Source organism: Trachinotus anak, unplaced genomic scaffold (genome assembly GCF_046630095.1).
Source record: "Trachinotus anak isolate AG129_WGS33_773 ecotype Australia unplaced genomic scaffold, CSIRO_AGI_Tana_v1 ptg000018l, whole genome shotgun sequence".
Classification (NCBI taxonomy): Eukaryota; Metazoa; Chordata; class Actinopteri; order Carangiformes; family Carangidae; genus Trachinotus; species Trachinotus anak.
Window position 1 is genome coordinate 6,652,149 of NW_027273869.1, and position 24,230 is coordinate 6,676,378.

The 24,230-nt window shown below is 42.4% G+C and overlaps 1 long non-coding RNA gene and 13 other non-coding genes across 15 annotated transcripts; 12 read left to right on the forward strand and 2 right to left on the reverse strand.

Annotated features, from left to right (window-relative positions):
• Positions 1-1,063: 1,063 nt before the first annotated feature.
• LOC139635491 (uncharacterized) lies at positions 1,064-10,338 on the reverse strand. Of its 2 annotated transcripts, XR_011694231.1 has the most exons (3): positions 10,262-10,338; positions 4,264-10,163; positions 1,064-2,313 (listed from the first exon to the last, which is right to left on the reverse strand). It is a non-coding gene; the product is annotated as an uncharacterized lncRNA (long non-coding RNA). The 2 variants fall into 2 exon arrangements; XR_011694230.1 differs by having other exon boundaries at positions 4,264-10,332.
• On the forward strand, positions 5,455-5,526 carry trnaq-uug (transfer RNA glutamine (anticodon UUG)). The gene has a single exon. It is a non-coding gene; the product is annotated as a tRNA-Gln (tRNA).
• Positions 5,973-6,044, forward strand: trnaq-uug (transfer RNA glutamine (anticodon UUG)). The gene has a single exon. It is a non-coding gene; the product is annotated as a tRNA-Gln (tRNA).
• Positions 9,036-9,118, reverse strand: trnal-cag (transfer RNA leucine (anticodon CAG)). Its single transcript has one exon. It is a non-coding gene; the product is annotated as a tRNA-Leu (tRNA).
• Positions 10,339-10,818: 480 nt separating the features above from the next.
• On the forward strand, positions 10,819-10,890 carry trnaq-cug (transfer RNA glutamine (anticodon CUG)). Its single transcript has one exon. It is a non-coding gene; the product is annotated as a tRNA-Gln (tRNA).
• Positions 10,891-12,750: 1,860 nt separating this feature from the next.
• trnaq-cug (transfer RNA glutamine (anticodon CUG)) lies at positions 12,751-12,822 on the forward strand. Its single transcript has one exon. It is a non-coding gene; the product is annotated as a tRNA-Gln (tRNA).
• A 1,860-nt stretch (positions 12,823-14,682) lies between these two features.
• On the forward strand, positions 14,683-14,754 carry trnaq-cug (transfer RNA glutamine (anticodon CUG)). Its single transcript has one exon. It is a non-coding gene; the product is annotated as a tRNA-Gln (tRNA).
• A 232-nt stretch (positions 14,755-14,986) lies between these two features.
• Positions 14,987-15,069, forward strand: trnal-cag (transfer RNA leucine (anticodon CAG)). Its single transcript has one exon. It is a non-coding gene; the product is annotated as a tRNA-Leu (tRNA).
• A 1,350-nt stretch (positions 15,070-16,419) lies between these two features.
• On the forward strand, positions 16,420-16,491 carry trnaq-cug (transfer RNA glutamine (anticodon CUG)). The gene has a single exon. It is a non-coding gene; the product is annotated as a tRNA-Gln (tRNA).
• A 1,860-nt stretch (positions 16,492-18,351) lies between these two features.
• On the forward strand, positions 18,352-18,423 carry trnaq-cug (transfer RNA glutamine (anticodon CUG)). The gene has a single exon. It is a non-coding gene; the product is annotated as a tRNA-Gln (tRNA).
• A 1,860-nt stretch (positions 18,424-20,283) lies between these two features.
• Positions 20,284-20,355, forward strand: trnaq-cug (transfer RNA glutamine (anticodon CUG)). Its single transcript has one exon. It is a non-coding gene; the product is annotated as a tRNA-Gln (tRNA).
• Positions 20,356-20,587: 232 nt separating this feature from the next.
• Positions 20,588-20,665, forward strand: trnac-gca (transfer RNA cysteine (anticodon GCA)). Its single transcript is given in 2 exon segments — positions 20,588-20,626; positions 20,631-20,665. It is a non-coding gene; the product is annotated as a tRNA-Cys (tRNA).
• A 2,415-nt stretch (positions 20,666-23,080) lies between these two features.
• On the forward strand, positions 23,081-23,152 carry trnaq-uug (transfer RNA glutamine (anticodon UUG)). The gene has a single exon. It is a non-coding gene; the product is annotated as a tRNA-Gln (tRNA).
• Positions 23,153-23,717: 565 nt separating this feature from the next.
• On the forward strand, positions 23,718-23,789 carry trnaq-uug (transfer RNA glutamine (anticodon UUG)). The gene has a single exon. It is a non-coding gene; the product is annotated as a tRNA-Gln (tRNA).
• Positions 23,790-24,230: the final 441 nt, after the last annotated feature.

Below are 24,230 nucleotides of genomic sequence, written 5' to 3' on the forward strand. Positions count from 1 at the left end.
GAGGTGAAACAGCCAGAACATTGGGTGTATTTTATTAGTTGCTGCAGACGCCTAGTCCTCCTTCTTTCCCCATAAGTATCTGTAATTTACTCCTAACCATACATAATGCATTAAATACTGGCTGCAATCTACATTCTCATCTGAGTAGCATCATCTTACCTGAAATGTGTGAAGATATCTTCATCATCATCAGCATCACATAAATGTACCTTCCAGCAGCTGCACTGCATATATTTTTCAATGTAAGACCTTCACTGAATTTCCTTCAGGTTGGTCTGAAAAGTTTGTAGCAAACTCCTTAAACAGCCCTGATCACCAAGGCTTTGTGCTACTCCTCTCAGTGCATAATAAGCAGCTTGCCGCTTGTCAAGTCCTATACTTCTGCGCAAAAATCAAGAATCACTTTAAATATAAATGTGTTTGTTCTTTTTGGAAGCAAGATGTTAGCTTGAGCTGTCTCTGGAGTCAGCAGAATACAACAAATCACATCCACAAGCAGATCCACACAGCAGCTCTCCACTCCCTGCTTGGCACCCAAAAGGCTTCTTAATGAAAACTTGCCAGTGACAGCCAAGGTCGGTGAGATTTTTGCTACATGCTCTGGGGAACTCTGGAGCATTCAGCTTGTTTTTTCCCCACATACGGACTAATAAAGGACTATCTTATCTTATCTTATCTTATCTTAGTCACAGCCATGAATGAAGGTTTTAAGAAATCAACTAGCCAGTGAAAACTGTTCTTCCTCCTCAGGAATAAAGGGATCCATGAGAGAGCGGAGAATAGTGGAATGAATGTCAGAGCTGAGAATATTAGCTGTCAGTCAGCCTCCCTCCACTCCAGGAAAAGATGAGATGGGTTGAACAGAGAAGGGATAAAACCTGTTTGTCTGACAAGAGCTGCGGCACAGAGAACCTGGTATGTCCCCCCCTACTGCAAGAGAAGAGGAAGTGAGAGTACAGGATGATCAAGAAAGCAGGCCAGAGCAACACTTTTTTCACTTTAATTTTATTTTTGTTTTATTTGAAGTGATGATATCCAAGTACCAAACTCCATCTCAGTGTAGTTTTACATCTCCTCTCTCAGGCTTCTTGGAGCTCTAACAACAAATAGAAACAAATCCTGCAAGGTTGGATGGTGGGTCTGGGTGGGTGGGGCTTGGAGCATCCCTTTGTTGTGACATCACAAAGTTACAGAAGTCCCAACAGCTCATTTCAAGGCTGTGGACTGAGCACTTTGATACTTTCACAGTAATAATATAGAACCTACACCTGCTTTATAATCAAAACAGACATGGAAATCTCACTTTATGCAATATGGCATAAATAAGGCATGAATGAGTGTGTCACCCTGTGACTGCAATCACACCAGGGGCCTTGTTTATTTAATTCAACAATAGAGTGCAAGCTGAAAAATATCCTCAAAAAACTGTCAGAAACAATCTGCTATGAATAGAACCAAAAAGACAGGCCAAAGTTTAATTTAAAAACTTAACATAAAAACTCAATTTGAATAAAAAAAGAAAAAAAATCTAAAAATAAATAAACAAACAAAGAAAAAAACACCTTACTATTCCTTTAACACATCAAAGCATAATGATGTCACAGGCCTCTTTAGCGTTTTACTAAAACGCTAAAGAGGCCTGTCCACTGCGTGATAAAAAACGAAATCCTGAGGTTGACAGCCGAATCATTTGAAAAGCAGCAGGAGTGCAGCAACCCTACAGGTCCTGTGAGAGGGCTTTAAATCTCTCTGTATCTCCCTGTCTCTCTCTTCATCCTCTTGCAGAGTGGAGATGAAATCACAGATTCTCCTCACACCCATAAAGCTGCGCGTGCTCACCTCCCCTGTCCACCTGCAGCACATACACGCACATCCACACAAACACACACACACACACACACACACACACAGACTGCACTGCACTGGCAGCCGTGCATTAAGTCTTTGTGGCCAAAAATAAACACACTTTAATCATCTGAATGTGTTCTCTGCCACACATTTAGGCTCTCCACAGTCCATAATAATCCCCTCTCAATGCTCCAAACGTAATCAATATTTTTACACAGACAGTTCAGTTAATCTCCTGCCTTATTCCACACGCTGCATCTAGAAAATAACATCCCCAGGAGAAACTTATATGCTACATGTACAAGTGTAGATTGATTCAAAGAATCTCACAGAATCTCTTTTGCTGGCACAAAAAACTCACAACTGCTGCCACTCTCTCATTCAGGAAAGTTGCTTCGTTGAGTCAGTGAAGGCCTCGTGGACAGATGTGCTCCACATTTGGTGATGCCAAGCACATTTGGCTCCCTGCAAAACAATTATGTAGAGTTAAGTCGTTTGGCGTGTGGAAATGGGGTGTGCTTTTGTTTGTCTGATTATTCTGCAGACGCATTTAGCTAGAGTTTACCAAATTGGTTCAGAAAACAAGCCAATAGCTGAGTTATAACTACGGCTGCTGCTCTGTATGTTCAAGCTGCAACATTCAAGACAATAGGTAAAGGTAGATTCTCCTAGAGGTCTCACTGTTGTGCACTTTAGTGTGCTGTTAATTTATCTTCACTGGTCAGAATCCAGGGGAAGAATCAGCCAAACACAGAGAGGTCCACGAAGAAAACCTCCTTCAAATTCTGGCCAGACTGTAGGTTTTCATAGATCACCATCTGAGCCCATGTGTATTGTTTTCTGTACTGTGAGAAAGGACATGAATGCAACCTTTTCAGTTTTTTTTAGTAAAATGACTGCCTGTGCAGTTCACTGCCTCTGCTAATCTGTCTTGTCTAATTAGCATGCCTTGTCATATTTAGTGGCAGCCATGATAATCCTTTCCCTGTGTTGGCTGTCAGTCTCTCAGACAGGTCTGATCAAGGTCAGTCTCATCTTCCCGTCAGGTCGCTCTGCTCCAGCCAACACTTTCCCTCTGTGCTGGACATTATTGATTGGTCTGCCCGGTCGTTATGTAAGAGCCTAGTAAGAGGCGTCTCTCTGAGGTCATCCAGGATGGAGAGATGAACTGTGTGTGCGTGTGCGTGTGTGTGTGTGAGCAGACAGCATCCATACAGTGCAGAGCTGCAGTGTCTGGTGGAGTCAGTTCTGTCCAGAGCAGTCGCAGTGATTAATGACTTTCACTGTGCTGAAACACTTTTCTTTATTTCTTTTTCTTTGTCCATTTCTTTGTAGAGGTGAATAGGCCTCCATAGGCCCAGCCAAAACTAGGGGGGTTTAGTTCAGGATTCACCATACCATGTCATATAATATACCCTACACATGTATTATAAAATCAAATGTAGTATAAAATCAAGTGTGTTCTCAGGACAATCTAACCAAATATCAACAAATCAAAAATACATCCAGTTTGTAGACAAACTCAGACAGAAAACATCAATTTGACATGACATGTGCTGCAAATTCACATTCACATTCGCCTATTTGGTTGTGTTGTGAAGATGTTTTCTGAATTTGTTTGTGGTTTGTCTATTTGTATGTGTTTTCTTAAGCTGCGGTGCGTTGAGCTCTCAGGGCCACCGTGGATTAGTGACTTCTGAAGTTAAAAGCATTGTAGGCAGCTTTTTGACCTGCCAGAAATCCATCTGATTGTCCACGTTCATCAGAGCTGAGCAGAAGTGGACAGAATCCACTTTGCATTTGTTAACTTTTAGTCCTGCCATCAATCGAGATGTGACATGGTGCATAATGGAGCGTTATCCTGGAAGTGGAATTTACTGAGTAATGCGTACAAAGTAAAGCAGCTACTCCTCTTCTTCTTTGCTGACTTTTCAGTGACTTTTGAAAATAGTCACGTAATAGCAGACAAATCTAATTACTTAAAGGTTTAATGGGAACTCGTGTATTTTTATGTTCCTTCAAACATGAATGATGCAACATCATCTAAGAGAAGAGAAGGTCATAGTGAGAGATGAAATGTGTAATCAGGTGTTCCTAAAGCTAGTTATTAAACACACTCTGGGGAGTGTGTTTGCTCCTGTTCTCTTTGAAGCTGATTTCAAATATCCATCTCATTAGTTATTCATTGGAAGCTCCATGCTAAATGCTCCATCTACTCCAAATACAGTTTGGGGAATTATATTGTGTGACGTTGTATGTGAATGAATGTGAGCAAGAAAGAGGCATGAAAAGCAATTAAAGAAGAAGTGTGAGGGAAAGTTAGCTATGCATGGATTGACTAAAGCACAGTGATTATGTATATTTATGCAAATAAGATCACGGTTGGATAAATGAATTGAAAGCAACTGAACTTACATGTGAAGGTGAGTTTGCAGCTGACAGCGACCACCACCAGAGAATGTGGACGACTTTCAGCAAAAATCAGTCGGAGGAGCTGGAGAGTGCTTCGGCGGTCACTACCCACACATCCAGAGAGGAGAGGAGAGGAGAGGAGGAGAGGACAACAGAGTTTGAGAGTTTTCTTTCCTCCCTTTCCTCAGAAGGCTTTGCAAATCCTTTCCTTTTCCTTTTGTTTGATCTGTGTGTTATCATCACTTTTCTGTGAAAATAAGACAGTTTAAGCTACATTATGTCTCTTAAAATGGCCCGAGAGCACTTGATATATGCTTTAGAGGACAATTTAATATCCGATGAGGAGTGAGTTTGTATTGCTCTATGAAATGAACAGATCCACCTGCCATATAGACAATATACTCCTTTGAATCTGGATGACATGGAGGACGATCAGTGTCATGAGTGTCTTTAGGGTGAGAAAATATTACATACCACTGCTGGTGGAGGCTCTTGGCATACCCGCCGAGTGTGTCTGAGAGCAGAGAGGTGTGGCGTCTGGCAGGGAGGTGCTCTGCATGTTACTGAGGAGGCTGACATAACCAGTGACATGATGCAGCAATTTGGCCAGCAACCAGCACCAGTCTTGTGCATGGCAACAAACTATGTGCTAGATTTCATCTACGATGCTCACTATTGCAGATATTACAGAGTGGAGCTACTACACAATAAACTATTACAGCATATATTTGGTTTGGAAATGTATGCTGCATACACCAGACGTGTGCCCCACTGGCCAACTGCTTTGACTTTGTGTAACCTTATCGCCAGACCAGGAATGGACCAGAGAGTGACGTACAATGGCCACAAAAGAGTGCACAGCTTGAAATTGCAGGCAGCTGCCACCCCAAATGGAATAATTGCCAATCTATATGGTCCAAGAGTTAAGATATACATAATTAGCACTCATGAGATATAAATTACATGAAAAAAGAATCAGAATTAGGCCTACTCCCAGGGCTGAGTTTGATGTAATAAATAATGCATCTTTTGTATTGCAGAGGGGAAGGGAACATGATTCTAGTAGTCAGCAGACTCAGGTTCACCACCTGCACTGAAACAGCAAGTATAAGATCCTGCACCCCCATGTACACCTCCAGGCCTGATTCAGAAATGTCCATCACACTCCCTAAGACAACACTGTCTTTTCGTCCTGGTTCCATGGTGTAATGGTCAGCACTCTGGACTTTGAATCCACTGATCCAAGTTCAAATCTTGGTGGAACCGGATTTCATTCAATAGCATGTTAAAGGGTTTGACCTGAAATCACAGTCTCATCCCGGTTGTTGAAATACTTAGATAGTATCTACTATGAACTTTATGGGTTGCAAGAGGATTGTGTAATCACCTGTTTCTAATCTGAAGTCTTTGTTAGCCTTCATAGTCTAAATAAGGTACTACTACCTGATCCTTGTCTTTCACTCTCTAAGGTCAATTCTATAACTGTTTTGTGTATAACCAGTGTTTCACGCAGGAGCTGAGCTGTTTGATACTCCCACTGTGAGTCTGTTTTGGAGTGTCTCTGCCCTCTAGTGGCCAGAAAACAATTAATACAGCTTTAAACCATGTTTATTTGTTTGGCTTCAAATGAGAAATGAACAGTGATAAAAGTTCTGTTTTTTGTGAACTGACTTACATCAGTGCTCCTATGACTCTCATCACCACTAACTAGAGGTTCCATGGTGTAATGGTCAGCACTCTGGACTTTGAATCCAATGATCCGAGTTCAAATCTCGGTGGAACCTCACTCCCTCTGTTAATTAACATGTTAAAAGACTTGACCTGAAAAGGTCATACTTTCTTGATGGTCATCCAGCAGAAAACAGCTGAAGTACTGAATTAAATTATCTACTATGTAGTTTATAGGATTCAAGGGGAAACTGTAATATTTGGACTCCTATAATCACCTAGGCAAACAGACTTGACAGTGTAAATTAGGAACTGAAACCTGAACCTTCTCTGTTACTCTCTCTTTCAGGCCAATTTTACAATTGTTTTGTGTATTCTCAATGTTCCAAGTGGGAGCTGAGCTGTTTGATAATCCCTAATACCACTGTGAGTCTGATTTGGAGTTGCCCTCCAGTGGCCAGAAACAGTGGTCTACAGTGTGAATGTTCTGGGTTTGCAAGCTGGATTACATCAGTGATTGCTGCACTCAACTTTCAGACACTCTCAGGATCAGGTGACGGCAGGTGATTATGCCATTGTACAAAACAAGGTCTCCCCAAGATTTGGATTTGAACTTGCTGGATTCAGAATCCACAATGTTAGCCACTACACCACGGATGTACTACGTAAGTTTCCCAGACTTGTGGAACAGTTTTGCACACCCAGATTATAAACTGTAGTTGGTGGCAACTTTGTGAAAATTTTATGACACTGCATGAACTTGGCGCCAATAAACTATTAATTTTTTTTCTCAGGTGCAGTCTTTTAGAGATCTGTTTTCAGAAAAGTGGATCAAATAGAACAGTCCTTTGAAGAACTCAGGATATGCATGTGGTCCCAAGGGTTTGTGGTGTTGATAAATTTTTCTGCCAAACCTGCAAATCAAGGCTGGAGTGAAAACTGCTGGGAAAATCACTGACCTCATTTAAAATTCTCTGCTTCTGACCCTCCTGCACTGTAAATGCTGCTAATTTGTCATATTATTGTCATCCATTTTCAACATTGTTCACACCTTCAAGGTTCTGTAGTGTCGTTTTCTGTTGTTCCATGGTGTAATGGTAAAACACTCTGGACTTCCAAATCATCCGAGTTCAAATCTGGTTGGAACCTGACTTAAAGTGCAGACAGGGCACTTTAAAGGTAATTCTGAGTGCGTGTTTATTATAGTTACTAGTGTGCAAATTGTATGCCATCCTAAAAATCACTAACCAAAGCTTTACAATACCCACTCAGTCATTGTGGTACTCCAATGATGTTCAGTTCTCTGGAAAATCAACCAGTGCTTCTTAATTCCTCCACTAGTTCAGTGTACTTTCCTCTCTCACTTCAATGCAGAACGGCAGGTTCTCAGAGAATGATCTGTTTGGAGAATTTGTGTCTGCACTAGGCCCATGTGTTGTAAAAGAAAGCAAGTTGTGGAAAAATCTTGTACACAGAATCAATTCTTAGTTTATATAACAATTGATTCTGTTCATTGGTGATGATGTTGTCCAATTAACCTGGAAATGGGTAACAGATGACTGTGTTTATGGGCTTATCAGACATCAAATCACTAAGTGACATTTTGTAATACTCACAAACAGGATTATTATGGAGGTAAATTCTTTTTTTATCGTTCATCATTATTGTTGAGGCAAACACTAGAAATCCATTGTTAAGTAATCTACTAGGAGTGAACACATTTCCACAGAGCCTTAAAAAGTCTTATGGCATTGAATCAATGCCTCCGTCTTCTCAGGAAGAACTGGAGTCACTATGTTTGAAGGCGAAGAGCTAGAGCGGGCACCATCATACCTTCTGGTGCATCCTTTAGAGGAGATGGTCAGTTATTCTCTCTCTGGTTCTGTTCACTATGGGCAAAGGGTGTAAACAATATATCCTCTCAGTGGGATTAAATAAAGGGAAGTCTTTAGAACTTGTGACGAGGCTGTGTTACATGCTGGGTATGGACTCGCACATGGAGTCAATGTTTGATCTGCTCAGAGAACGGTTCCTCGAGTGTGTAACAATTATTTTGAGGATTTGTGCTGGCCACAGATCAGCTTCTTGGAAAACGAAAACATTAGTCACATTAGTTATGACATGATCTGACTAAAGCCGGGGGTTAAAAAGGGAAAATAACTGCAGTTACAACTTTCAAACAGTTACAAACAAACTGCACTGTTACATTTTCACACTTTGTATAAGTGACATATGAAACAGGATTTAAATATCCTTCAAACTGAGTGCTTCTCTAAAGTGCTGTCTGATTGTTTCCAACATGACTTTTTGGCTGCATTTGAATCAAAAACTTAAGTGGGAGACGAAAGCGACAATTGATCGAGGTGTCAGCTTCATATTTCATTCAGAATGGATGGATTATATACTTCACCGATTCAAAGTATATAATCTGTGGGGGCCCCGTACACTTCAGAGTAATGTATATAACCTTTTTAATTTTCAAATCTCTAAACTCAGCAACACTGATTTACAGGTGACTGAGAAATTTCAAATCCAGATCCAGCAATTAAACCATAAATGCTTTGAAAAGACCATCATGTTTCCTTTAACGTTTGAATTGAACTTGCACTTCTGACCAAAACACTTACCCAAAGAGAGTACTTTACAGCATTCACTGATATTTTACTGGATCTTCCTTTTAAATGGAATGAGGAAAGGATTCATGGTTTCTTTAATTTTATTTTTATATTATCTTATTTATTTTTATGACTGTATTGTTTTATCTATATACAGAACATAAATTGATGCATTTAGAGATAGTATTCAAATATACAACCATATTGACCAGTTGATGTTGTCATCAAATCTTGTCAGCTTGTACCAAGGACTCCAAAGGTGCGGAGGCTGTTTGGTAAATTCAGCATTACATTAAACAAGCAGCACCCACAGAAAATAGACTTTCAGGTGTTCACAGGTTATTGCTGCCCTCTAGTGGATGCCAAATACATCACTCTCTCGTTGCCTTACCAGTTAGCTCATGTGGCAACACAACTGGAACCGTGTACAGAGATAATACGGCGACAGCTCGAGTGTCACAATACAGGCACCGCTCAAACGAAAAACAATATTGTCAGAAGTGGGATTCGAACCCACGCCTCCAGGGGAGACTGCGACCTGAACGCAGCGCCTTAGACCGCTCGGCCATCCTGACTGTATATACAACACGAACTTCCGCATTTATGAATTTTCATAGCATTAATTAATTATTAATCGATTGGTGTGTTAAATTCGTCGTTTTCGTGTACATTTCTGATAAAAACAGTCAAGTATCCGTGAAGGACGCTTAAGTTCACCCCTCTAACTTAAGAACTCACCGCGCTAATCGATGAAACATATTAATTTACCCTCCTGTTAGGGTTATTGATGTGTGATGATGATGATGATGATGATAACGGTGGTAATCACATTTGCCATGCTGCGTTCATAGACAAGTGCGGAGTGGGAAATTCCATGCAATCCAGTGGCTTTAAAACATGGTTTTCAAAAAAGATAGAAAAAAGGTTTACGTATAAGTCTATACGTTCATATAATAGTTAATATGATAACAAACATAAAAATACAAAAGCTCAAATAAAACACAGGGAGAAAATCAAAATGTATCAACTCAATGAGAAGATTACACAGACTGTATATAAAAAGGAAGATTAGCACATTACATGCGTTATGACAGTGTGACACCACTAGATGGCAGAAGTGCCACAGTAGTGGTTCCGTGGAGTAAACCCTGTTGATTGTCCCACAGTGCATCGTTTGCACTCTTTTACCTGGACTGATTCTGAAGAACAGAAAACAATGTTTTATTTTACAATTTATTGTATTCTAAGGTCCTATGTAAATGTTAAAATCATTTTTCAATATTAAATTAACCTGTCACTATTAATAGACTGTTTTATTACCAATATAGGCCAACTGGTAAGTCTAATAACACAGTTTCAATTGTCCTTTCTTATGTTTGGCAAAAAATGAATATTCAGAGGCTCTCTGTATTACTGCATATTACTGTCAGCTGACATCAGTGGCAAGCCGTGCATTTTACACCCAGGCCTTCAGTGGTGTCTCACCTGAATTAATCCACCTCTTAATACCGTCATAATGATGCCACGACTGTAGAAACCATCAATATTATACAGAAACGCAGTACAGCAGGGCCTTGCATCACAGACAGCTGTCTCATGTAGCGAGAATGAACACCATGACTAAAGCAAGAAACCCAATTAACACAGTTCAACAAGCAGAAGCATCATTATCAACCTTATAAAATTACAAAAATATCAACAAAATGCATTGTACTCACCAAAAATACTGATTATTTGTACACAAACTGGATCCTCCTTCCTTTCCTCAAGAACAGTTCAATCATTCTGTTGAACAACATAAAGTCCTTTTCGATCGCCATGGAGGCTAATGCTGAAAGTAGTTGTAGTGATTGCTGAAAGTGTAGGTTCACTCGGGTTTCCCTAAAAGTTTTCAAAAGCACCTTTGCCTGTCAGTGTCCGGCTTTGGTGTCTCGCTGCTGCCTTGGTTAGAAAACTCAAGTTTGCAGATCCGGTGTGGCTCAAACCACCGAGTCGATGTGTTGAAAATAGCGGGCCTTCCCAGCGACGCAACTCACAACAGAGAAGGAGGCAGACATGTCAAGACGAAAAGCTCATGTTTAAACTATGCTGACCTAAACATATTTTTTTTATTGTCTCAAGTGCCATCTGTCCTACTAACCTGGTAACCAGGGCTAAAACGTTGATGTTCAAGGTACAGACAAGTGCTAGCTAAAGTTAGCAAGATCTGATCGGCTACAGATTGCCTGGACTGCGTTCCGCATGGTCCAGCAGCAGAATGGACAGGCTCCCTAGAGGTTCCATGGTGTAATGGTTAGCACTCTGGACTCTGAATCCAGCGATCCGAGTTCAAATCTCGGTGGGACCTGACAGTTAGGAGCTACTATGCAAGTAAGACTCTAGTCCCTCTTCCTTTGGGAAAATCACCCAGCTTTCATCAGCACCTGGAAATTACCTCCTTTTATTCACCTAACTTCTATAATTTAGAGAGATGTTTAGGCCCATTGCAATGTGGTCGATGCAATCCATTTGCCCCACTCAAGGCGATGTTTTCGCTTGCTGTGGATACACTGTAATGGGCTCCCTTGGGGTTTCACACAGTCAGGATGGCCGAGCGGTCTAAGGCGCTCAGGTCGCAGTCTCCCCTGGAGGCCTGCGTTCGAATCCCACTTCTGACAGCCTGTGCTTTTAAAGACACTTGATCTCTGTAAGGTAATATGTGGGAGGCATTGATAATGTGATATTGGGACTGTACCTGCTCAGTTTCAGCCACACGTGGCAACTTTGTACTTCAACCCATCTCTACCCTCAATGAACTCTTTGTAGAGACTGGATTCCTGAAAGCTACCTTGGAATTTCCTGCATCACCTATTCTCTGTCAACGCCTCATGAGCTAGCTATGCCTAGTTTCTGTGTGGTCAATCTGTCACAATGTCGTCAATCCACCTGAAAGCCCTGCCAATCTATGGTTTAGAAAAGCTCATGTTTAAACTATGCTGACCTAAACATATTTTTATTATTGTCTCAAGTGCCATCTGTCCTACTAACCTGGTAACCAGGGCTAAAACGTTGATGTTCAAGGTACAGACAAGTGCTAGCTAAAGTTAACAAAACCTGAGGTTGCTATACTGATCGGCTACAGATTGCAGAGACGCTTGATCCCTGTGAGGTGATATGTGGGAGGCATTGATATTGTGATATCGGGACTGTACCTGCTCAGTTTCAGCCATATGTGGCAACTTTGTAGTTCAACCCATCTCTACCCTCAATGAACTCTTTGTAGACACTGGATTCCTGAAAGCTACCTTGGAATTTCCTTCGTGACCTATTCTCTAGCTCCTACGCTAGTAAGACTGTAGTCTCTCTTCTTTTGGGAAAATCTCCCAGCTTTCGTCAGCACCTGGAAATTAACTCCTTTTATTCACCTAACTTCTATAATTTAGAGAGATGTTTAGGCCCATTGCAATGTGGTCGATGTAATCCATTTGCCCCACTCAAGGCGATGTTTTCGCTTGCTGTGGATACCTCATAATGGGCTCCCTTGGCATTTCATGCAGTTAGGGTGGCCGAGCGGTCTAAGGCGCTGCAGGGAAATTAAAAACAAAGAAAGTGACGTGAGTGTGGAAGAAAATGCTGCCGGTGGCAGCGCAGAATCTGATTTGGTGCCAAAACATAAATTATCCTCCATTATTTGGAGGTATTTTGGATTTAAAAAGGATGATGTAAACCAGACCGAGGTGTTGTGCAGGTAGTGCTTGACGAAAATTGCGACGAAGTAAGTTAGCACAACAAACATGTTTCAACACCTGGAACAACACCATCGCGTGCTGCTCGAAGAGTGTATTGGAATGAGAGAAACACCGGGGACTTCTCAGCCATCCCAAAAGAAGCAACATTACAGACACTGTAATGTCCACCGGACGTATTGATATTGAGATATCTGGCATGAATATCAAGATATGAAATTTTGTCCATATCGTTCAGCCCTAGTACCTGTCAGTTTCTTTTCTATGGTTTAGAAAAGCTCATGTTTATACTATGCTGACCTAAACATATTTTTTTTATTGTCTCAAGTGCCATCTGTCCTACTAACCTGGTAACCAGGGCTAAAACGTTGATGTTCAAGGTACAGACAAGTGCTAGCTAAAGTTAGCAAGATCTGATCGGCTACAGATTGCCTGGACTGCGTTCCGCACGGTCCAGCAGCAGAATGGACAGGCTCCCTAGAGGTTCCATGGTGTAATGGTTAGCACTCTGGACTCTGAATCCAGCGATCCGAGTTCAAATCTCGGTGGGACCTGACAGTTAGGAGCTACTATGCAAGTAAGACTCTAGTCCCTCTTCCTTTGGGAAAATCACCCAGCTTTCATCAGCACCTGGAAATTACCTCCTTTTATTCACCTAACTTCTATAATTTAGAGAGATGTTTAGGCCCATTGCAATGTGGTCGATGCAATCCATTTGCCCCACTCAAGGCGATGTTTTCGCTTGCTGTGGATACACTGTAATGGGCTCCCTTGGGGTTTCACACAGTCAGGATGGCCGAGCGGTCTAAGGCGCTCAGGTCGCAGTCTCCCCTGGAGGCCTGCGTTCGAATCCCACTTCTGACAGCCTGTGCTTTTAAAGACACTTGATCTCTGTAAGGTAATATGTGGGAGGCATTGATATTGTGATATTGGGACTGTACCTGCTCAGTTTCAGCCACACGTGGCAACTTTGTACTTCAACCCATCTCTACCCTCAATGAACTCTTTGTAGAGACTGGATTCCTGAAAGCTACCTTGGAATTTCCTGCATCACCTATTCTCTGTCAACGCCTCATGAGCTAGCTATGCCTAGTTTCTGTGTGGTCAATCTGTCACAATGTCGTCAATCCACCTGAAAGCCCTGCCAATCTATGGTTTAGAAAAGCTCATGTTTAAACTATGCTGACCTAAACATATTTTTATTATTGTCTCAAGTGCCATCTGTCCTACTAACCTGGTAACCAGGGCTAAAACGTTGATGTTCAAGGTACAGACAAGTGCTAGCTAAAGTTAACAAAACCTGAGGTTGCTATACTGATCGGCTACAGATTGCAGAGACGCTTGATCCCTGTGAGGTGATATGTGGGAGGCATTGATATTGTGATATCGGGACTGTACCTGCTCAGTTTCAGCCATATGTGGCAACTTTGTAGTTCAACCCATCTCTACCCTCAATGAACTCTTTGTAGACACTGGATTCCTGAAAGCTACCTTGGAATTTCCTTCGTGACCTATTCTCTAGCTCCTACGCTAGTAAGACTGTAGTCTCTCTTCTTTTGGGAAAATCTCCCAGCTTTCGTCAGCACCTGGAAATTAGCTCCTTTTATTCACCTAACTTCTATAATTTAGAGAGATGTTTAGGCCCATTGCAATGTGGTCGATGTAATCCATTTGCCCCACTCAAGGCGATGTTTTCGCTTGCTGTGGATACCTCATAATGGGCTCCCTTGGCATTTCATGCAGTTAGGGTGGCCGAGCGGTCTAAGGCGCTGCAGGGAAATTAAAAACAAAGAAAGTGACGTGAGTGTGGAAGAAAATGCTGCCGGTGGCAGCGCAGAATCTGATTTGGTGCCAAAACATAAATTATCCTCCATTATTTGGAGGTATTTTGGATTTAAAAAGGATGATGTAAACCAGACCGAGGTGTTGTGCAGGTAGTGCTTGACGAAAATTGCGACGAAGTAAGTTAGCACAACAAACATGTTTCAACACCTGGAACAACACCATCGCGTGCTGCTCGAAGAGTGTATTGGAATGAGAGAAACACCGGGGACTTCTCAGCCATCCCAAAAGAAGCAACATTACAGACACTGTAATGTCCACCGGACGTATTGATATTGAGATATCTGGCATGAATATCAAGATATGAAATTTTGTCCATATCGTTCAGCCCTAGTACCTGTCAGTTTCTTTTCTATGGTTTAGAAAAGCTCATGTTTATACTATGCTGACCTAAACATATTTTTTTTATTGTCTCAAGTGCCATCTGTCCTACTAACCTGGTAACCAGGGCTAAAACGTTGATGTTCAAGGTACAGACAAGTGCTAGCTAAAGTTAGCAAGATCTGATCGGCTACAGATTGCCTGGACTGCGTTCCGCACGGTCCAGCAGCAGAATGGACAGGCTCCCTAGAGGTTCCATGGTGTAATGGTTAGCACTCTGGACTCTGAATCCAGCGATCCGAGTTCAAATCTCGGTGGGACCTGACAGTTAGGAGCTACTACACAAGTAAGACTGTAGTCCCTCTTCTCTTGGGAAAATCACCCAGCTTTCATCAGCACCTGGAAATTACCTCCTTTTATTCACCTAACTTCTATAATTTAGAGAGATGTTTAGGCCCATTGCAATGTGATCGATGCAATCCATTTGCCCCACTCAAGGCGATGTTTTCGCTTGCTGTGGATACACCGTAATGGGCTCCCTTGGTGTTTCACACAGTCAGGATGGCCGAGCGGTCTAAGGCGCTGCGTTCAGGTCGCAGTCTCCCCTGGAGGCGTGGGTTCGAATCCCACTTCTGACAGCCTGTGCTTTTAAAGACACTTGATCTCTGTAAGGTAATATGTGGGAGGCATTGATATTGTGATATCGGGACTGTACCTGCTCAGTTTCAGCCACACGTGGCAACTTTGTACTTCAACCCATCTCTACCCTCAATGAACTCTTTGTAGAGACTGGATTCCTGAAAGCTACCTTGGAATTTCCTGCATCACCTATTCTCTGTCAACGCCTCATGAGCTAGCTATGCCTAGTTTCTGTGTGGTCAATCTGTCACAATGTCGTCAATCCACCTGAAAGCCCTGCCAATCTATGGTTTAGAAAAGCTCATGTTTAAACTATGCTGACCTAAACATATTTTTATTATTGTCTCAAGTGCCATCTGTCCTACTAACCTGGTAACCAGGGCTAAAACGTTGATGTTCAAGGTACAGACAAGTGCTAGCTAAAGTTAACAAAACCTGAGGTTGCTATATTCTCTAGCTCCTACGCTAGTAAGACTGTAGTCTCTCTTCTTTTGGGAAAATCTCCCAGCTTTCGTCAGCACCTGGAAATTAGCTCCTTTTATTCACCTAACTTCTATAATTTAGAGAGATGTTTAGGCCCATTGCAATGTGGTCGATGTAATCCATTTGCCCCACTCAAGGCGATGTTTTCGCTTGCTGTGGATACCTCATAATGGGCTCCCTTGGCATTTCATGCAGTTAGGGTGGCCGAGCGGTCTAAGGCGCTGCAGGGAAATTAAAAACAAAGAAAGTGACGTGAGTGTGGAAGAAAATGCTGCCGGTGGCAGCGCAGAATCTGATTTGGTGCCAAAACATAAATTATCCTCCATTATTTGGAGGTATTTTGGATTTAAAAAGGATGATGTAAACCAGACCGAGGTGTTGTGCAGGTAGTGCTTGACGAAAATTGCGACGAAGTAAGTTAGCACAACAAACATGTTTCAACACCTGGAACAACACCATCGCGTGCTGCTCGAAGAGTGTATTGGAATGAGAGAAACACCGGGGACTTCTCAGCCATCCCAAAAGAAGCAACATTACAGACACTGTAATGTCCACCGGACGTATTGATATTGAGATATCTGGCATGAATATCAAGATATGAAATTTTGTCCATATCGTTCAGCCCTAGTACCTGTCAGTTTCTTTTCTATGGTTTAGAAAAGCTCATGTTTATACTATGCTGACCTAAACATATTTTTTTTATTGTCTCAAGTGCCATCTGTCCTACTAACCTGGTAACCAGGGCTAAAACGTTGATGTTCAAGGTACAGACAAGTGCTAGCTAAAGTTAGCAAGATCTGATCGGCTACAGATTGCCTGGACTGCGTTCCGCACGGTCCAGCAGCAGAATGGACAAGCTCCCAAGCGGTTCCATGGTGTAATGGTTAGCACTCTGGACTCTGAATCCAGCGATCCGAGTTCAAATCTCGGTGGGACCTGACAGTTAGGAGCTACTACGCAAGTAAGACTCTAGTCCCTCTTCTTTTGGGAAAATCACCCAGCTTTCATCAGCACCTGGAAATTACCTCCTTTTATTCACCTAACTTCTATAATTTAGAGAGATGTTTAGGCCCATTGCAATGTGGTCGATGCAATCCATTTGCCCCACTCAAGGCGATGTTTTCGCTTGCTGTGGATACACTGTAATGGGCTCCCTTGGGGTTTCACACAGTCAGGATGGCCGAGCGGTCTAAGGCGCTCAGGTCGCAGTCTCCCCTGGAGGCCTGCGTTCGAATCCCACTTCTGACAGCCTGTGCTTTTAAAGACACTTGATCTCTGTAAGGTAATATGTGGGAGGCATTGATAATGTGATATTGGGACTGTACCTGCTCAGTTTCAGCCACACGTGGCAACTTTGTACTTCAACCCATCTCTACCCTCAATGAACTCTTTGTAGAGACTGGATTCCTGAAAGCTACCTTGGAATTTCCTGCATCACCTATTCTCTGTCAACGCCTCATGAGCTAGCTATGCCTAGTTTCTGTGTGGTCAATCTGTCACAATGTCGTCAATCCACCTGAAAGCCCTGCCAATCTATGGTTTAGAAAAGCTCATGTTTAAACTATGCTGACCTAAACATATTTTTATTATTGTCTCAAGTGCCATCTGTCCTACTAACCTGGTAACCAGGGCTAAAACGTTGATGTTCAAGGTACAGACAAGTGCTAGCTAAAGTTAACAAAACCTGAGGTTGCTATACTGATCGGCTACAGATTGCAGAGACGCTTGATCCCTGTGAGGTGATATGTGGGAGGCATTGATATTGTGATATCGGGACTGTACCTGCTCAGTTTCAGCCATATGTGGCAACTTTGTAGTTCAACCCATCTCTACCCTCAATGAACTCTTTGTAGACACTGGATTCCTGAAAGCTACCTTGGAATTTCCTTCGTGACCTATTCTCTAGCTCCTACGCTAGTAAGACTGTAGTCTCTCTTCTTTTGGGAAAATCTCCCAGCTTTCGTCAGCACCTGGAAATTAACTCCTTTTATTCACCTAACTTCTATAATTTAGAGAGATGTTTAGGCCCATTGCAATGTGGTCGATGTAATCCATTTGCCCCACTCAAGGCGATGTTTTCGCTTGCTGTGGATACCTCATAATGGGCTCCCTTGGCATTTCATGCAGTTAGGGTGGCCGAGCGGTCTAAGGCGCTGCAGGGAAATTAAAAACAAAGAAAGTGACGTGAGTGTGGAAGAAAATGCTGCCGGTGGCAGCGCAGAATCTGATTTGGTGCCAAAACATAAATTATCCTCCATTATTTGGAGGTATTTTGGATTTAAAAAGGATGATGTAAACCAGACCGAGGTGTTGTGCAGGTAGTGCTTGACGAAAATTGCGACGAAGTAAGTTAGCACAACAAACATGTTTCAACACCTGGAACAACACCATCGCGTGCTGCTCGAAGAGTGTATTGGAATGAGAGAAACACCGGGGACTTCTCAGCCATCCCAAAAGAAGCAACATTACAGACACTGTAATGTCCACCGGACGTATTGATATTGAGATATCTGGCATGAATATCAAGATATGAAATTTTGTCCATATCGTTCAGCCCTAGTACCTGTCAGTTTCTTTTCTATGGTTTAGAAAAGCTCATGTTTATACTATGCTGACCTAAACATATTTTTTTTATTGTCTCAAGTGCCATCTGTCCTACTAACCTGGTAACCAGGGCTAAAACGTTGATGTTCAAGGTACAGACAAGTGCTAGCTAAAGTTAGCAAGATCTGATCGGCTACAGATTGCCTGGACTGCGTTCCGCATGGTCCAGCAGCAGAATGGACAGGCTCCCTAGAGGTTCCATGGTGTAATGGTTAGCACTCTGGACTCTGAATCCAGCGATCCGAGTTCAAATCTCGGTGGGACCTGACAGTTAGGAGCTACTATGCAAGTAAGACTCTAGTCCCTCTTCCTTTGGGAAAATCACCCAGCTTTCATCAGCACCTGAAAATTACCTCCTTTTATTCACCTAACTTCTATAATTTAGAGAGATGTTTAGGCCCATTGCAATGTGGTCGATGCAATCCATTTGCCCCACTCAAGGCGATGTTTTCGCTTGCTGTGGATACACTGTAATGGGCTCCCTTGGGGTTTCACACAGTCAGGATGGCCGAGCGGTCTAAGGCGCTCAGGTCGCAGTCTCCCCTGGAGGCCTGCGTTCGAATCCCACTTCTGACAGCCTGTGCTTTTAAAGACACTTGATCTCTGTAAGGTAATATGTGGGAGGCATTGATATTGTGATATTGGGACTGTACCTGCTCAGTTTCAGCCACACGTGGCAACTTTGTACTTCAACCCATCTCTACCCTCAATGAACTCTTTGTAGAGACTGGATTCCTGAAAGCTACCTTGGAATTTCCTGCATCACCTATTCTCTGTCAACGCCTCATGAGCTAGCTATGCCTAGTTTCTGTGTGGTCAATCTGTCACAATGTCGTCAATCCACCTGAAAGCCCTGCCAATCTATGGTTTAGAAAAGCTCATGTTTAAACTATGCTGACCTAAACATATTTTTATTATTGTCTCAAGTGCCATCTGTCCTACTAACCTGGTAACCAGGGCTAAAACGTTGATGTTCAAGGTACAGACAAGTGCTAGCTAAAGTTAACAAAACCTGAGGTTGCTATACTGATCGGCTACAGATTGCGGAGACGCTTGATCCCTGTGAGGTGATATGTGGGAGGCATTGATATTGTGATATCGGGACTGTACCTGCTCAGTTTCAGCCATATGTGGCAACTTTGTAGTTCAACCCATCTCTACCCTCAATGAACTCTTTGTAGACACTGGATTCCTGAAAGCTACCTTGGAATTTCCTTCGTGACCTATTCTCTAGCTCCTACGCTAGTAAGACTGTAGTCTCTCTTCTTTTGGGAAAATCTCCCAGCTTTCGTCAGCACCTGGAAATTAGCTCCTTTTATTCACCTAACTTCTATAATTTAGAGAGATGTTTAGGCCCATTGCAATGTGGTCGATGTAATCCATTTGCCCCACTCAAGGCGATGTTTTCGCTTGCTGTGGATACCTCATAATGGGCTCCCTTGGCATTTCATGCAGTTAGGGTGGCCGAGCGGTCTAAGGCGCTGCAGGGAAATTAAAAACAAAGAAAGTGACGTGAGTGTGGAAGAAAATGCTGCCGGTGGCAGCGCAGAATCTGATTTGGTGCCAAAACATAAATTATCCTCCATTATTTGGAGGTATTTTGGATTTAAAAAGGATGATGTAAACCAGACCGAGGTGTTGTGCAGGTAGTGCTTGACGAAAATTGCGACGAAGTAAGTTAGCACAACAAACATGTTTCAACACCTGGAACAACACCATCGCGTGCTGCTCGAAGAGTGTATTGGAATGAGAGAAACACCGGGGACTTCTCAGCCATCCCAAAAGAAGCAACATTACAGACACTGTAATGTCCACCGGACGTATTGATATTGAGATATCTGGCATGAATATCAAGATATGAAATTTTGTCCATATCGTTCAGCCCTAGTACCTGTCAGTTTCTTTTCTATGGTTTAGAAAAGCTCATGTTTATACTATGCTGACCTAAACATATTTTTTTTATTGTCTCAAGTGCCATCTGTCCTACTAACCTGGTAACCAGGGCTAAAACGTTGATGTTCAAGGTACAGACAAGTGCTAGCTAAAGTTAGCAAGATCTGATCGGCTACAGATTGCCTGGACTGCGTTCCGCACGGTCCAGCAGCAGAATGGACAGGCTCCCTAGAGGTTCCATGGTGTAATGGTTAGCACTCTGGACTCTGAATCCAGCGATCCGAGTTCAAATCTCGGTGGGACCTGACAGTTAGGAGCTACTACACAAGTAAGACTGTAGTCCCTCTTCTCTTGGGAAAATCACCCAGCTTTCATCAGCACCTGGAAATTACCTCCTTTTATTCACCTAACTTCTATAATTTAGAGAGATGTTTAGGCCCATTGCAATGTGATCGATGCAATCCATTTGCCCCACTCAAGGCGATGTTTTCGCTTGCTGTGGATACACCGTAATGGGCTCCATTGGGGTTTCACACAGTCAGGATGGCCGAGCGGTCTAAGGCGCTCAGGTCGCAGTCTCCCCTGGAGGCGTGGGTTCGAATCCCACTTCTGACAGCCTGTGGTTTTAAGGACACTTGATCTCTGTAAGGTAATATGTGGGAGGCATTGATATTGTGATATCGGGACTGTACCTGCTCAGTTTCAGCCACACGTGGCAACTTTGTACTTCAACCCATCTCTACCCTCAATGAACTCTTTGTAGAGACTGGATTCCTGAAAGCTACCTTGGAATTTCCTGCATCACCTATTCTCTGTCAACGCCTCATGAGCTAGCTATGCCTAGTTTCTGTGTGGTCAATCTGTCACAATGTCGTCAATCCACCTGAAAGCCCTGCCAATCTATGGTTTAGAAAAGCTCATGTTTAAACTATGCTGACCTAAACATATTTTTATTATTGTCTCAAGTGCCATCTGTCCTACTAACCTGGTAACCAGGGCTAAAACGTTGATGTTCAAGGTACAGACAAGTGCTAGCTAAAGTTAACAAAACCTGAGGTTGCTATACTGACCAGCTACAGATTGCCTGGACTGCGTTCCGCGCGGTCCAGCAGCAGAATGGACAAGCTCCTCTGTGGTTCATTGCAATGTGATTGATGCAATCCATTTGCCCCACTCAAGGCGATGTTTTTGCTTGCCGTGGATACCACGTATCTACAGCAAGGTGTTTCATACAGTCAGGATGGCTGAGCGATCTCAGGTGCTACAGTCGGGTTGTGGTCTCCTCTCGAGGCGTGGGTTGGAATCCCACTTCTGACAGTCTGTTTTTTTAAAGACACTTGATCTCTGTAAGGTGATATGGGGGGGCCTTGATATTGTGATATCCCGACTGTACTGGCTCAGTTTCAGCCACATGTGGCAACGTTGTAGTTCAACCCATCTCTACCCTGTGTTCTATGGGTTCCAGCAGCATAATGGACAAGCTGCTCCATGGTTCTATGGTGTAACGGTTAACTTTGGGCACTGAATCCAGTAGCTAGGTAGCTAGGCGGTACTACGCTAGTAAGTTAGTTTCAGAAAATCACCCAGCTTTCCAGTGGACCATCTGCCACAGATGGTCCACTAGTCAGGGCAGCAGCACCACTGTCCTGTGCAGTCTTTCCAGCAGGTATATCTGAAAACTCAGACTGTTGGCACTGGTCCCTAGAAGTAGGTGCAAATGAAGAGTCTAAAGATGTAGAGCCTCTGGCACATCTGTATGTTTGTCACTGCACACCTCCCTTAGTGAGCTCCCCTGTTTGGGTCTATAGGGCAACACGTAGCGGGTCCTAGATGTACTTTACATGCTTTCTCTGCACATGCCAGATGTGTTCAGTCCTCTCACTGTCAAACGGGAACTCTCATGGAGTCATTGCCACTGCTTCCCATGTGCACATACAGCTGTGCCTCCTGTAAGTGAGCGGTGGTCTCCTCACCATGGGTCCTGGCACTATGCAATTTGGCAATAGACATCAGTCCAGTTGTGAGGACAGTCTGACTGTAGGACACATGGGTGGGTCTACATTTGGTGCAGGTTAGAGTCTGTCACCATATTGTAGATCCTGTCCACATCTAGAACCCACTGTGCCCTCTTGTGCAGCACAGCTCCTGTAAGGAGATGCTGCCCACAGACAGGGTTGGGACAGACCACTTTCACCTCCCACAATTTGTAGATCATCCAGACAAGAAGTGGGTGGTAAAAGAAGTGGTCTGGAGTAGGAGCATGGTGGTACATATGGTTTGGCTGTGGTGGAAAGTGCCAGAGATTCAGGTTGTCTTGAATAAATAGGATATATTAAAAATTAAATGATAAAGTACTTACTGACAGAGTGGCACCCACTGCTTTGGGACTGAGGACAGGCACTGAAGCTTTGCCATCTGTCAGTAGGTCGGGATCCTTTAGAATTATGGCAAGGAATATACTCACATTTGTTAAAAATAAATCAAAATTTACATCACAGTCAAACCTTGTGTCATTATTTTAACTGCTCTACATGAAATAATATTATGTAGTTTAGTGTAATTTCTGATATTAATGGTTTTCAATACTGTTCATAACCCTGGAAAAGATATGTAGATGTAGAAATACAAATACTAGAATCACTCAATGATCAGGAAAAAATTATGGAATCATGAACCAAAAAAAAAAAAAAAATCATCAATCATCAAGTGATTCCATAATTTTTTTCCTGATCATTGAGTGATTCTATAATTTATATATATAGTTTTATAAAGCCAGAATGTTCAGCTGTTAAACAAAAACAGTTTTGTGTCACATCTGTGAATTGGTTTTTCTTGCTATAAAGTAAAAAAGCTGAATGAACATCCTCCAAGAGTAGTGATACCATATTTTGCCATGGGTTGTATTAAACACCCAACTTAAACAGATGATCTTACCTTTGTTACTTTTCTGGCAGCACTCAGGTATAGCTTTGCAGCAGCAGCATGAGCACCACCAAATCATGTCTTAATCAATGCAAATGGTTGTTAAGTGGTTCCATGGTGTAATGGTTAGCACTTTGGACTTTGAATCCAGAGATCCGAGTTCAAATCTCGGTGGAGCCTAATTTAAAATGTTGTCATAATTACATGACTTCAGAGGCAATATCAAGGCTCTGTTAAACCATTGAGACAATGATATACCATACAAGGAAAAAAAACAATGAAAGCATTACAGTATCCACACATTAATGTGACACTCAATGATGTCTAGTTACCCTGAAAATAATCATTTCATATCATTATTTTTTTAATTCATTTGTATACATACCATAAAATTATGCATTTTGAGATAGTATTCAATCATGTTACCCTCTAAATTTTGTTTGTACAAAACAGCGGCTCACACATATTTCCACTTGCCTCTACAACTGCCATTCTTTTACCTGTACGTATTTTCAAAATCAGGAGCCAGTGAGATCTGAACATGTGATTCAGGCAAAGTGTTATCCATTAAACCATGGAACCACTATACAAGTTTGCCAAACTGTAGTGGAATGGTTGCTTACCTGAAACACCTGAATTGCAAATTGTAGGTAGTCACATCAGTAACATCATGAAAATTTGTTGTTGGTTTATTTTTTGTTTGTTTGTTGTTGTTTTTTTGTTTTTGTTTTCTTTATTTTGAAGGGGTTCTATGGTGTAATGGTCAGCACTCTGGACTTTGAATCCAGTGATCCGAGTTCAAATCTCGGTGGAACCTAAATTAAATTAAAGAAAGTGTGGTGATGGAAGACTTCAGAGGCAATACAAGGGGTGTGTGGTGGAAGGGACCAGTGAGACCAGAAAACAGTCAATGTGGTTGTCTCCTCAAAATGCCCAAGATATTCATGAGTTCAATTCCCTGTCTGTCTTTTTCAATTATCACCAAACTAGTTAATGTAATCACACCTATCCAATTTGACTGGGCTAGATGTGTGCATGGATTTTCTTTCCGCCCTCCAGATTGTGTTTGTACAAGGTTGTTGAAACAGAGGCTCGCACCCCGGTTCCCTCTACAGCTGCCCTTCTTTCACAAGGACCTGTTAAGATCTGAACTCCGATCATCACACCACGGAACCGCTATACAGGTTAACCAAGACTGTAGTGGAACAGTTTCTTCCTTCAAACACCCAGATTGCAAATTGTGGTTTGTAACAACCTT